Source organism: Triturus cristatus, chromosome 12 (assembly GCF_964204655.1).
Source record: "Triturus cristatus chromosome 12, aTriCri1.1, whole genome shotgun sequence".
NCBI lineage: Eukaryota > Metazoa > Chordata > Amphibia > Caudata > Salamandridae > Triturus > Triturus cristatus.
In genome coordinates, this window is record NC_140595.1 from 106,622,114 (window position 1) to 106,634,129 (window position 12,016).

Below are 12,016 nucleotides of genomic sequence, written 5' to 3' on the forward strand. Positions count from 1 at the left end.
TTCATGTCTGTCAATATAAAAATCAAACTACATATAACAATTACTTTGTATGTGTTTTTAGGTGCAATGTAAAAACTAAACATATGCATTCAGCACCCTAATACAGAATTGATACAAATACAGCAAGTGCGAACATTGTGCATTTTAGATAGAAGTGTAATGTAAATGCTTAATGTAAATTAAGCACAACTGGAATACAAACAAAGTTTGAAAATAACTCCATACGGGCCTTGTTAAACCTGGCATCATTGGCGTGGGTTTCCCCTGTATTATTGCCTTTGCCTCCTGTGTTTTTGCTGTGTGTTGGGCTTCGTTTTGCTGGTCTACATGCTTTGTGCACTTTGCCATTGCTGTTCAGTACCATAGTGCAAGTGCCCCGCTTAGTCAATTATTGTAATGGATTGTTGATTCCATGATTGGCATATTTGATTTACTAGTCAGTCCCTAGTACAGTGCACTGGGTGTGCCCGGGGCCTGTAAATCAAATGCTGTTAGTGGGCCTGCAGCACTGATTGTTCCACCCACATAAGCAGCCTATAAATATAACTCAGGCCTGCCATTGCAGAGCCTGTGGGCAGTCTAGTACTGCCCACAGACCCATTAGAGCTAAGAATAATTGCGTTAAGATACTGCATTTCTGGTTCAATAAAGAATGCAAGCAAGCTCGCAAATCTCTAGTGGAGGCCATCAGATTGAAAAATGTAAGCAGTATCCAGAAATCTAGGAAAAACTATAGGAAAGCACAGGACAGTGCTAAAAAGGAATGGAACGACAGCCGCGGTCCGTGCAGGTAACAGCGGTGGGGTGGTGGGGAGGCGTGGGGGGCATTTCAAGGGACGATGCCGAGGGAAAATGTAATATTTATTCAATTTTCCCTCTACATCGTCCCTCAAAATACCCCCCACACAGTTCCACTGCCCCACTGCTGTTACCTGCACGGACCACGTCTGTGGGACAAAAACACATGGCAAGACCTTAAATTGGCATGCACAAGAAATAACCTCCAACATTTTTGGAACTTAGTGAAATGGGGTAGGGGTTGACATTCTCTACCACCGCAAATTCACGTAGCCCCAGACACTTCGGTTAAAAACTTTGCCAAACAATATGCCAACAATGACAAATATGAAGGCGAGCCCTTTACAATTTATCCGTAGACAACTGACCTGGTTTTCGAGTTTGTAGAAGTAAGAGCTGCCTATAGTGCAATTACAAGGGGAAGAGCTCCCGGCATTCACAATATGCCAGCTGATGTCTTTTTACACGATAAGGATAACTGGGCCCGGCACATCATGTTGTTAGCAAACGCTATTGTTTATGCTGCTCCCATCCCTGATTCATGGAGGGGTGCGGAGATCATACCAATATATAAAAAGGGCGATAGGTCTCTGCCAGGTAACTATAGACCCATAAGCCCAATCGACTCATTTCAAAAGGTGGTAGCCCGTCTCGTCCTGGCAAAGGTTCAGGAGTGGATTAATATTAATGATATCCTAACCCCCTTCCAGGTGGGTTTTCGTGCACAGATCAGTACAATAGACCAAGTCTTTTGTTTTCTGTTAATATACTGGCAGACTGTTGTGTTTGGCAATGGCAGCATGTATGCTGCTTTTGTAGATCTAAAGTCAGCTTTTGATTTAGTTTCACGTAACAAGCTATGGTTGGTCCTACAGGAGCTGGGAATGCCCACGGACTTGCTATTTCTCATTGTTCGACTACATGAGAACAATTTTGAGAAATTAGCTGGGGCTCACAGGGTAATGTAACTGACCCCTTCCAAGTTGAAAAGGGAGTTCGCCAAGGGTGTGTAATGGCCCCTACACTATTTTCCCTTTTTATAAATGGAGTCTCCCAATTTTCAGCTACCTTTCCCACAGATGCTCCGGTCTTAGTGGGCATAAATATTCCGATCCTATTGTTTGCAGGCAACACGCTCATCATATCAAAAACTCCTAGTGGGCTACAGTGTGCGTTAACACGTTTTGAAAATATCTGCAACACATGAGGGTTACAAATCAATGCAATGAAAACTAAATGTATGGCTTTTAATCACCACAGAGCATTTAGTGGTAGGATAAATTTGGATGGAGGAGCCCCTAGAGCAGGTAGATGCGTTCACATATCTAGGAACCCTACTGGAGAAAAAAATGAGCTGGGGCCCTCACATTGAAATTATGGCACTGAAACATCACCAACTAGCTGGTGCTTTAAGCAACGAATTTAAAACATCTCTGACTAAGCCAGTAAGACCGGTGTTGCAGATGTGTGATACAAAAGTAGTGAGCTTGGTCCTATATGGGTCGAAATAATGGGACTTTGAGAAAATGACCCAGCTCGCCACAGCAGAGAATAGGTTTTTCCGAATGATCACTAGCTTACCGCAAAGTACCCCTATGACTCCTATGCTTAATGACCGAGGGATGCAATCACTGGTATACATTGCTGTACTATGCCCCATATTACATTGGCGTAGAATTTGGTCTACCCCTGAGCTGGCAATCTATGCCAATGGTCTTAGGGATGTCATTGAGGCTCACAGCTTTCATAAAATCGGCTGGCTAAGTGACATCAAAGGTGTTTTGATCAGCATGAGAATGTCAAACCAATGGGAAAACCCATCTACCACTCAGTTTCCCATTAAAGCAGAAATTAAGGAAAGCTATTGGGAAACGGTTGGGCAAAATATTATCAGAACGAACGACGGCACTATCCTGAGAGAGATTCTTAACATTCAATCCCGGCCCAAGCCTTGAGCTCTATTGGGACACAATTTCAAAGCCCCTTGATCTGAAACTTTATTTTCAATTCAGAGCTGGTTACCTCCCATTAAAATATTTCACTTCTAACTGGTCCTTATCTGTTGACAAATAAATGCCCCCATTGTATAGAGCATGTTGAAACCTACCACCACATGCTGTTTGTCTGTCCTGCCTATGTGGGTCCTTGCAAGATATGGCTCTCTCAGATCTGCAAGAACCTAGGTACCAGACATAGCAATGTTGACCTGAGAATTTTGTGTACAGATCCCTCTCCGCGCTATGCAATTCCTGTTGCTAAGTTTTTAAGATGGATGTGGACCAGAAGATCAAAATTGCTGTCTTCTCTGGCAAAACAGCAAGAAACAATACCGGAACCTAACTGAAAACAGTGAGCTTGTTTAAACCACACTGTGGAATTCGTCCTGCATCGGTCCTGGTCTGTAATCTTAATGTTTTTAATGTTTATTTATATACTTTGCTCTTTTTATGACATGTATTTTTCTCCCATTGTACTATGAAGAGCCGATGTCTAATGCTTATTTGCATATATGTGAACGATATATATATATTTTTTTAATTCTTATATATCTAAATCTTATGTAACAATGCTTTTATGACATGTATTGTAGAAATATAGCTGATTGATTGATTAATATCTCATATTCAGTCTCATACCATTTTTAATTGCTGAAGTTTTTATTATAATGATAAGCCTTTTTTCCTGATTTTCAGAATAATAGCTCATAATACTAATCATCACACAGTGTTTGTTTGCTGCTTTAAGGCACTTAAAGGGAACCATTTCTCTATCACTTGCTCCTCCCCTTGGTCTTAATTCGGATTGGTAATGATGCTGCAACACATCATATCTGAGACTCCTGATAACTTTTTTAGTAGTAATGAGCCATTACTGCCAATCTTCATGACAATGAAGAAAACTCAAGTGCTCCAGACTCCAGGATCAAAAAATGAGAGTCATCATAAGTGGAGAGTCGTGGCAGTCTGCAGTAAGATAGGATTATAGAAGAAACCCATCTGAAGTAAACAGGATGTCGTTCAAAGGAAGTGTGCCTTTGACGTTCATTGCTAAGCATCAACAACTCAAAGCACCTACCTGTTAACCCCTCTAACCCCATCTAAAACTAAAAAATATTTCAAATGTTGAACCACATGAAAACAATGAGTAGTCAGTGGTCAAATAGATCACAAGTCTACCGGTTTGATAATAAACAAAGGGGCATATGCATCAACCAAACTAATACCGATTCCTTAATAGCGAAAAATAAGGAATCGCCATTAAGGAATCGGTAATTGGCATGCATCAACAGATTCGGTGAAATTTAGCGATTCCTTAAAAATCGCTAAATTTACCGATTCCTTAATAGCGGGGCACGCAAACGGCCCCACTAGCAAATAGCGAGTTCGGTAATACCGATTTGGCTAATAGCGAGTTCGGTAATACCGAATTAGCAATTACCGAATCGGTAATAGCGAAATCGCAAATTGCCGCGTCGCTCCGGGAACAGGCTGATGACATCACCAACCAGGAAATACTGCTGCCCCACCCACATAGCCTCGACAGAGGAGCAGACAGGAGCTGGAAAGAAGGACAGGCTGTGCAGAGTGAGGCCACACAGATTCTGCCATTCACATCACACATCCATCATGTCGCAGGAAGTGCCATCCAGCGCAGAATCTGCACGCAAGCGCAAGAAGAAGTTTTCGGACAGGGAGCTGGAGTACCTCATCGAGGGAGTGTCCAGCAAACACGACCGCCTCTTTGGCAAGCTGTCCCTCAAGGTGCCTGAGACCGAGAAGCGGCGCATCTGGCAGCGCATCCGTGAGAGGGTCAATGCGGTTGGCGTCACTAGCCGCAGCATCGACGACCTTAAAAAACGGTGGTATGATCTGCGGAAGCGCGCAAAAGAGAGGATTGCTGAGAGGCTCCGGGAGGCAAGAAGGACTGGAGGCGGAACAAGCACTGCACCATCCAACACAGCCCTGGAGGACCTTGTGGAAGGGACGATAGAGCGGGAAGCCGTCGTGGGGGTGATCCAGATGGACACGTCCGGCGCAGCCACAAGTGCCCAAGGTAAGATGCATGCCTGTGCCACACCCAGCATAGCGTAAATCCATACCCATGCCCCCAGCCCAATCTCACTGTGTCTGCAGCTCTGGCACAGACAGTTCCACACATGACACTACTGCATCTTGGGAGTTGTAGTCTAGTCAGCCCAGAGTGCAGGTACAGGCGTAAATCCTCTGAGCACACAACACATATTTTGTACATGGCTGTAGACTGTTCATTTGTTGGACCACAGAGGGACATCGATGGGTACAACACTATGTAGGTGTAATCATCCCACTAATCATGCACTGTTTCACACACAGATGCATCACCTGGGGACTCTGACGACAGCGACCAGCTGATCATATCTGAGACACCCGTGGAGTCAGACCAGGAGACTGCGCAGGATGCGCACGCACCGCCAACACCTGCCACCCCACCAGCACCACCTCCACCAGCGCCACAATCAACGGCACCAGCACCAGTGCCACAAGCCAAGGCACCTGCGCCACAAGCCAAGGCACCACCACTTGCGCCACAAGCAACGGCACCAGCAAGCCAGCCTGCAGCAAGTACAGCCACAATACCGCAGAGGCACAGGCACCAAGTTGCGCCCTTGCAGGAGATGGCAACCCCCCCCCCGCAATTGGCACCCACGCAGCGCACATCCACACCACCTGCTGCACCACATGGAGGCTCAAGACACGCACGGCGTCACAGGGCCCGTCGCAGTTCCGTCTCCTCAGCTGACCAGGATGTCCCAACAACCTCTGCAATTGAGGAGAGGATGCTGCGTACACAGAACCTGCAGGGAAGACATGTGGCTAGCATCAGCTGCAACATCGTGCGCCTAGCGAGGGAGATGCGCGCCATGACTGCAGCAGTCACCGACATGGGCACCGCGGTCAGGGACATGGGCACGGCGGTCAGGGACCAGACCACTGCGGTTGCTGATGGCAATGCTCAGCTCAGGGAGGAGGTACGTGAGCTCACCCGTGCCATCAGGGAGGGCCATGAGTCCCAGAGGAGGAGTAACCGGCAGCTAATGTTGCGTTCTGCCGCCGCTACCAAGGCCATACAACGGCACAGCAACTGCACCGCTGTGTTGGCACGCCGCACAGTCTCCCTGCAGGTGGACCTTGGGCACTTCTGCGGTGATGTGGCCAAGTCACTGGGACACATCACCACTGCTGTGGAACAACTTCAGAGCAGCACATGCAGTGCTGCAGCATTGGGAGGGGATGACACCAGTGAGGCTGCCTCCAGTGTCAGCAGCGTGTCACTGGCAGAGGCCAGCACCAGGCGCCGAAGTTCGCGTGCCTCCACGGGGACAGGCCGTGGTGAGGGTTTGGATGCACCTGAGCGGAGGCTTGGTGTACGTGGCAAGCGCCACTAGAAATTTGGACATGCTGCAGGTCCATGGTGGAGCAACCATGGCCATCCAATTATTGTGTTTGCACAGGCCTGACTTTAAGGAACCTTTTATTTACATTTATGCAATCGGAGCATGATTCACAATGCTAGTTCTGTTGCACAATCCTCAGTGCTACTGTGCATTAAACAGTTGCACCCAACACCAACTTGTAATGTCTCATTTTACCCAGGGTCAAAAATGATTTTGCATTATGTCTGTCCGCCTCCTATGGCCCTCTGCTGTGTTTGGGATGTGTGCCGGTCGTCGTTGGGCGGGTGGTTGGTCAGCCTGGGGGTCGTCATCCCTGTCCACCTCCATGGGTATCCCCCTTCTGGTGGCAATGTTGTGCAGCATTGCACATACAGCAATTATTCGACAGCATGTGTCTGGTTGGTATAGCATGGCGCCGCCAGTCTTGTGGAGGATACGGAAGCGGCTCTTGAGAATCCCAAAAGTCCGCTCTATCACATTCCTCGTGCTGATGTGTGCAGCGTTGTAGCGATGTTCCTGCGGGGTTGCTGGATTTAGGTATGGGGTTAGTATGTATTCCCGCAGGGCGTAAGCACTGTCACCTAGAAGATAGAAGCATAGACTTAGCATTGGTGATGTACATACATGTGTGGTGTTGGTGTGGGGAAGCGTAGTTCTACTTACCTAACAGGAGTCCCTCTCCAAATTCTCCATTGAGTAGTCGCCTGTGCATTCCACTGTTGCGGAAGATGTATGAGTCGTGTGTGCTCCCTGGGAATTGTGCCACTAGGTCCGTTATGATGTTGTTGGCATCGCACACAACCTGCACGTTGATCGAGTGGTATGACTTGCGGTTCCTGAAAAGGTCCTCATTTGCTGACGGAGGGCATATGGGGATATGCGTGCAGTCGATGCATCCAATCACATGTGGAAATTGTGCCACCTGGTAGAATGCCTGTTTGGTGCGGTCCAACTGCTGTGGGGTTGTGGGGAAGCTGATGTGTCTGTGGAGCATTGTCAGCATGGCATCTAGGAATTTTTTGAAGAAGCGTGACAGTGCGCTTTGCGAAACACCTCCGGCAACCGCAATTACCCCCTGGAAACTCCCTGAGGCCAGTAGGTGCAGGCTGCATAGGACCTGAACGTGCGCAGGGATTGCATTGGTCCGGTGTGTCTGGTGCTGCAGTAATGGTTCCAGGTCTGCAATCAGGCGCATGATCATAGCGCGATTGAGGCGATATTTCTGGTACACCTCGTCCTCATTCTGGCCGAGCAGGGTTATGCGCAGTCTGAACACTCGCTCCTGGACCCTTCTCCTGCGCTGTCCTGCTGCATTGATCCGCATCCTCCTTGCAAGCACGTAGAGGGCAGCCATTTTGTGGGAGCCAACAGGGTCTCCTGGGCCAAATTTAAGGGTTTAGTGATTGCCTCAATCATTTGCACATGTAGGAATTTCTTTTTTTTTTTTTTTTCTTGTGACTTTACCTCCAGGTTTTGATTCCCCTTATTTAGCTCTGGCAAAATAGCGATTTTTGGGATTTTCGTTATTAGCGAGTTTTGTTGCATTGGGGTGCGATTCGTTATTTGCTATTGGCAATTTCCGGGAGCTAATAGTGATTTCGGTAATTGCGAATTCGGTATTTAGCGATTCGGTAAATTAGCATTTTGGGTATTAGCGATTCGGTATGTTCGAGGTTATTTATTTAGCGATTCGTTATTTGCTCGGGTTTTGGGTTGATGCATTGGGATTGGGTATTTTTCACACAATACCGGGAGCTATTACCGAATCGGTATTTTACCGACTGGATTTTGGCTTGATGCATAAGGGTGAAAGTCTGGTATTACAATGTGTAAAAGAATAGCATATAGAAAGAAGAGCTGATTTGCTTCAGTGTTTTGGAAAGAGACCCGGATTAGACAATATCTAGCAGCCTATGATCCTCTGTGTGTTATGTTGTTGATAGATTTAAGCCAGCTGATTGACAGTTCAGGCTAAAGAATCCTTGGGAAGTCGTTGTATTCTCTCCTACTTATGTCAGACTTCAAAGACACACATTGTATCTGAAATGTTTGAGCTCCCAGAATGAACTGAAACACATACACAAGTAAGAGATTAAAGTACAGAAATGGGCTATGAAAATTGCAGAAAAGTCCTATGTTCATTGATGTCCTGTAGGTTACAAAGAGTCAACCTTAAGCAGTATGATAGAAACTAGCGTGATTGCAATAAAGCAAGAGCTATGGTCCATACAGGCTGGGATAGAAGCAAAGTACTATTATTTTGAAGGAAATCCATAGGCAGATTGGAGATATCACATCTTGGACACATGATATACATTAGTGGGGGGAAAACTAGACATGCCTTCGTTTATTTCATGCTCCGCTGGCTCAGGTTCTGAAGCCACTATAGATGTTATCCCTAAAGAGGGCACGGATGCCTAGGATGTAAAAACCTATAGACCAATATCATTAATCAATATTGACTGCAAATTATACGCCAAAGTCCTGGCAAGAAGATTAGAGAAGGTGAAATCAAAACAACGTTCCATCCCAAACTGGATTCTCGAAAGGCAGACTGGATGCGAATAACATCTGGGTCTGCTGCCAAGCAGGCCAGAATAAATGGTCACCTATCACACTCATTTTAACTGGAACAGGGCACCAGGCAGGGATATCCACTCTCCACTCTCCCCGCTCCTATTCCTTTTAGCAATCAAACCCATTCTTTACTTCCTGAAACAGAATGATAACATTAAAGGTGTACCGTTTCAATCAGGCAGGCAACTAGTCGTGGCCTACGCCGATGACGTTCTAATCTTCACTTACGGTGCAGATACAGCAATCCCTCAGATTGGACCAGAAATTGAAAAATACTCAAGTTTCTGGCTATAAACTTGACTAAAACTGAGATCTTTCCCTTGAGCATTCTCTGTACACCCTTGCTTCTGGGCAACTCTGACCTGAAATGGCATCATTTTGCACTTAAATACCTTGGTATCTGGTTTGAGAAAGAGCTACGATCTTCCCTCATGATCACATAACCTAGTAGGGTAGGACGGACACAGCAAAAATGATGATGGCACCACTAAGCAACTCCCTCTTGAGCATGCTTCCCATAAATCTTTCCACCACCTTCTTTAAAGCCATAGACAAGCATATCTCAGATATCCTTTGGAAAGAGAAAAGAGCTAGGATAGCCGGTCCCAACCTTAAATTGAGCAGGAACAGCGGAGGTCTGAATATGACCGATTTTCACAAACACCAAAAAGCTTTTTAGCGGCTCAGGGCAACTGGTGGTTCAAAGATGCAGATGACCATTCCCTGACGTGGCTCAAAATTGAATCCCACTTTCTATCCCCCTCCCTCTAAGCTCCACCTTTACCATCAGAGGCCTCTAGAAACTACCTCTGGTCCACTCGTTCTCCTTAATCGCAGAAATGATGGAAGAACTGTCTTGTGTGACCAGTGGTCCAAAAGGGGTATCAATTCCATTGGAGACTTATGCACATCCCTGAATCCCATTCTGTTTGCTTACTGCATCCAATCAAGTTCTTTTCCAAAACTTAAAAGAGCCATTAGATCACTACTGAAGCCCCATACTCCAGATCTTCCCAGCCTACTTGGAAATCTTAAAAAGCTCGCCCACTCCGCATCACATATCTATAAGTTACTTGACTCCCCCCCAGAGTACACCTCCTCAACAATTTGAAAAAAAATGGTCCCCATACATCCCAGAAGACCTGACATCACATTTTTCGGACGCTACCTGAAATAGAATCTGGAATTCGCCTTTCTGGTTAAATTTACACTTGCAATTGTGCAGTCTAGATTTTGGGTGATACACAAAACCTACTGGACACCATCCAGATTGCATAATTTAGGTATCCTAAAATCAGATAATTGCTGGCACTGTGAGGTATCACTCGGCTCACTTGAGAATATGTTTTTCACATGTAAAATGGTTCACCCCCTCTGGACCAAAATTCATCAGGCGATTTATGGCATCTTTAAGATTCAGCTCACACCATCGTTCCTAACCGTGACGTTAGCCTTGTGGCACATCCACTTGACGCTGGTCTCCCTGCACATGACTTCACAGCTATTAGAGCTAATGCTTGCCCTGGGCTCCAAAACAGTCTTGTCAGAGTAGAAATCTTCCACAGAAATCCCCTTTAGCAAATGCCGGAATACTCTATGCACCACCAGGGGCGCAGACGACATAATATAAATATACAAGAAACTACATAACACATCACACTTGTGCTGCCTACGGAATGCACTTGATTTATACACACAGCCTTAACATTCTTCCCCCTCTCGGAATTCCACTCACCCACCACGACAGAACTAAATCATTAGTATACACTTAGTAGCCCTGCCCTCACTGCAGAGCCTGATGACTTGGCACCCTCTCTCCACTCTTTCTCTCTAACTTCACCCTCATCTTTTCTCTGGCTTTTCTCCCTCTTTCCTTTACTATTTTTTTCTGTTCATACATATATTGAGCACACTTGGGGGACTCAACTCTCATCTAATTTGGATATCCCACACTCAGCTCCCTACTATCTTTCGATATGTTCTCAATGTACCTCTCATTTTAGCACCAGGTTTGACAAATGGTACACCAACAACCAATATTGTAAGCCTGGGCGGAGTACAAAAAAACTGCTTTAGATAAATGCGGTTCACTGTGACTTTTAGTGCCAGGTGCTCATGCCTCACTGTGCAACCATCGTGAATGGCACCATACACAGCGCTAGCAGGCAGCTGCTTTCTTTCTGCCGCTCAAGTAGATTTTTTACTCGAGCAGCAGCTTTCTCAATGCAAACAGACGGTTTCTCAACGCGAGCAGACGCGACCACTCGCAATGAGAAACGCGTTGATCTCGCCGGGAGGTTGATTTTCCATGCTCACACTCGCCAACTTGACGTTGACGATCGCGAACGAGGAAAAACTCGCCGAGTGGTGGGTTTTCCTAGCTCGCCAACTTAACGTTGACGAACGCAAGTGAGGAAAAAAACTCTGCGAGCTCCAAGTAATGTGGAATTTGGAAAACTCCGCAAATTCCGCGATCAAAGTAGAGTTCACCGCCCAGACTTACAATATTGCTTCATTATGTTTACTTAGACTATACGTCAAATGATAACATATGTGGTCATATGAAGTTCCACAATGTACCCTGTAGTGTGTCTTCACTATCTGTTCCATAACTGCTTATTTTATTTTCAATAAAATTGTTTGAACAAAAATAATGTAATCTTAGTTTTTATGGATAGTGCACCATGTATGATATTGTATTGTTGGACTCAGCAAATAGCATCTATGAGAATCTCAATGCTAGTCTGGCCCTCCTCAGATGACAGAGAATTATATCCTGCCCTTCTGTTGACAGACACTACGCTGGATAATATTAACATCTTGGAGACTTCTGTCCTACTACCAGTAATGAACATTCCCCATCGTGTCTCTACATCTTGTCAGAAGTAATCTGTGAAAAAGTGTGAGTGTTAAAAGTGTTCTTTTTGTGTATTTCTACTACTTAGGGATGTTAAACTCCAAACACTGTAGCTCCTTTCCCATATGGATCAAACAGACAATACTGCACACTTCTGTCCCACTAGGCCTCCACCAAGTATTAACTAAAGTGTCCCCCGATTACTAAGACTAAACTGATGCTAGTGCTCAATGGTGCTGTGTTTTTTATTTTACCACCTCTATTTTACCCGTGGCTATTTTTCTGCATTGATCCCTACTATAGAGTGGCAGGCTATGGTTTCCCCTTAGGACCTCAACTAAAGTGTGTCT

At 45.7% G+C, this 12,016-nt stretch overlaps 1 protein-coding gene across 1 annotated transcript in view; it reads right to left on the bottom strand.

The window, feature by feature from the left end:
- Positions 1-12,016, bottom strand: part of LOC146772765 (rho guanine nucleotide exchange factor 11-like) — a 237,740-nt gene that overhangs the window by 204,243 nt on the left and 21,481 nt on the right.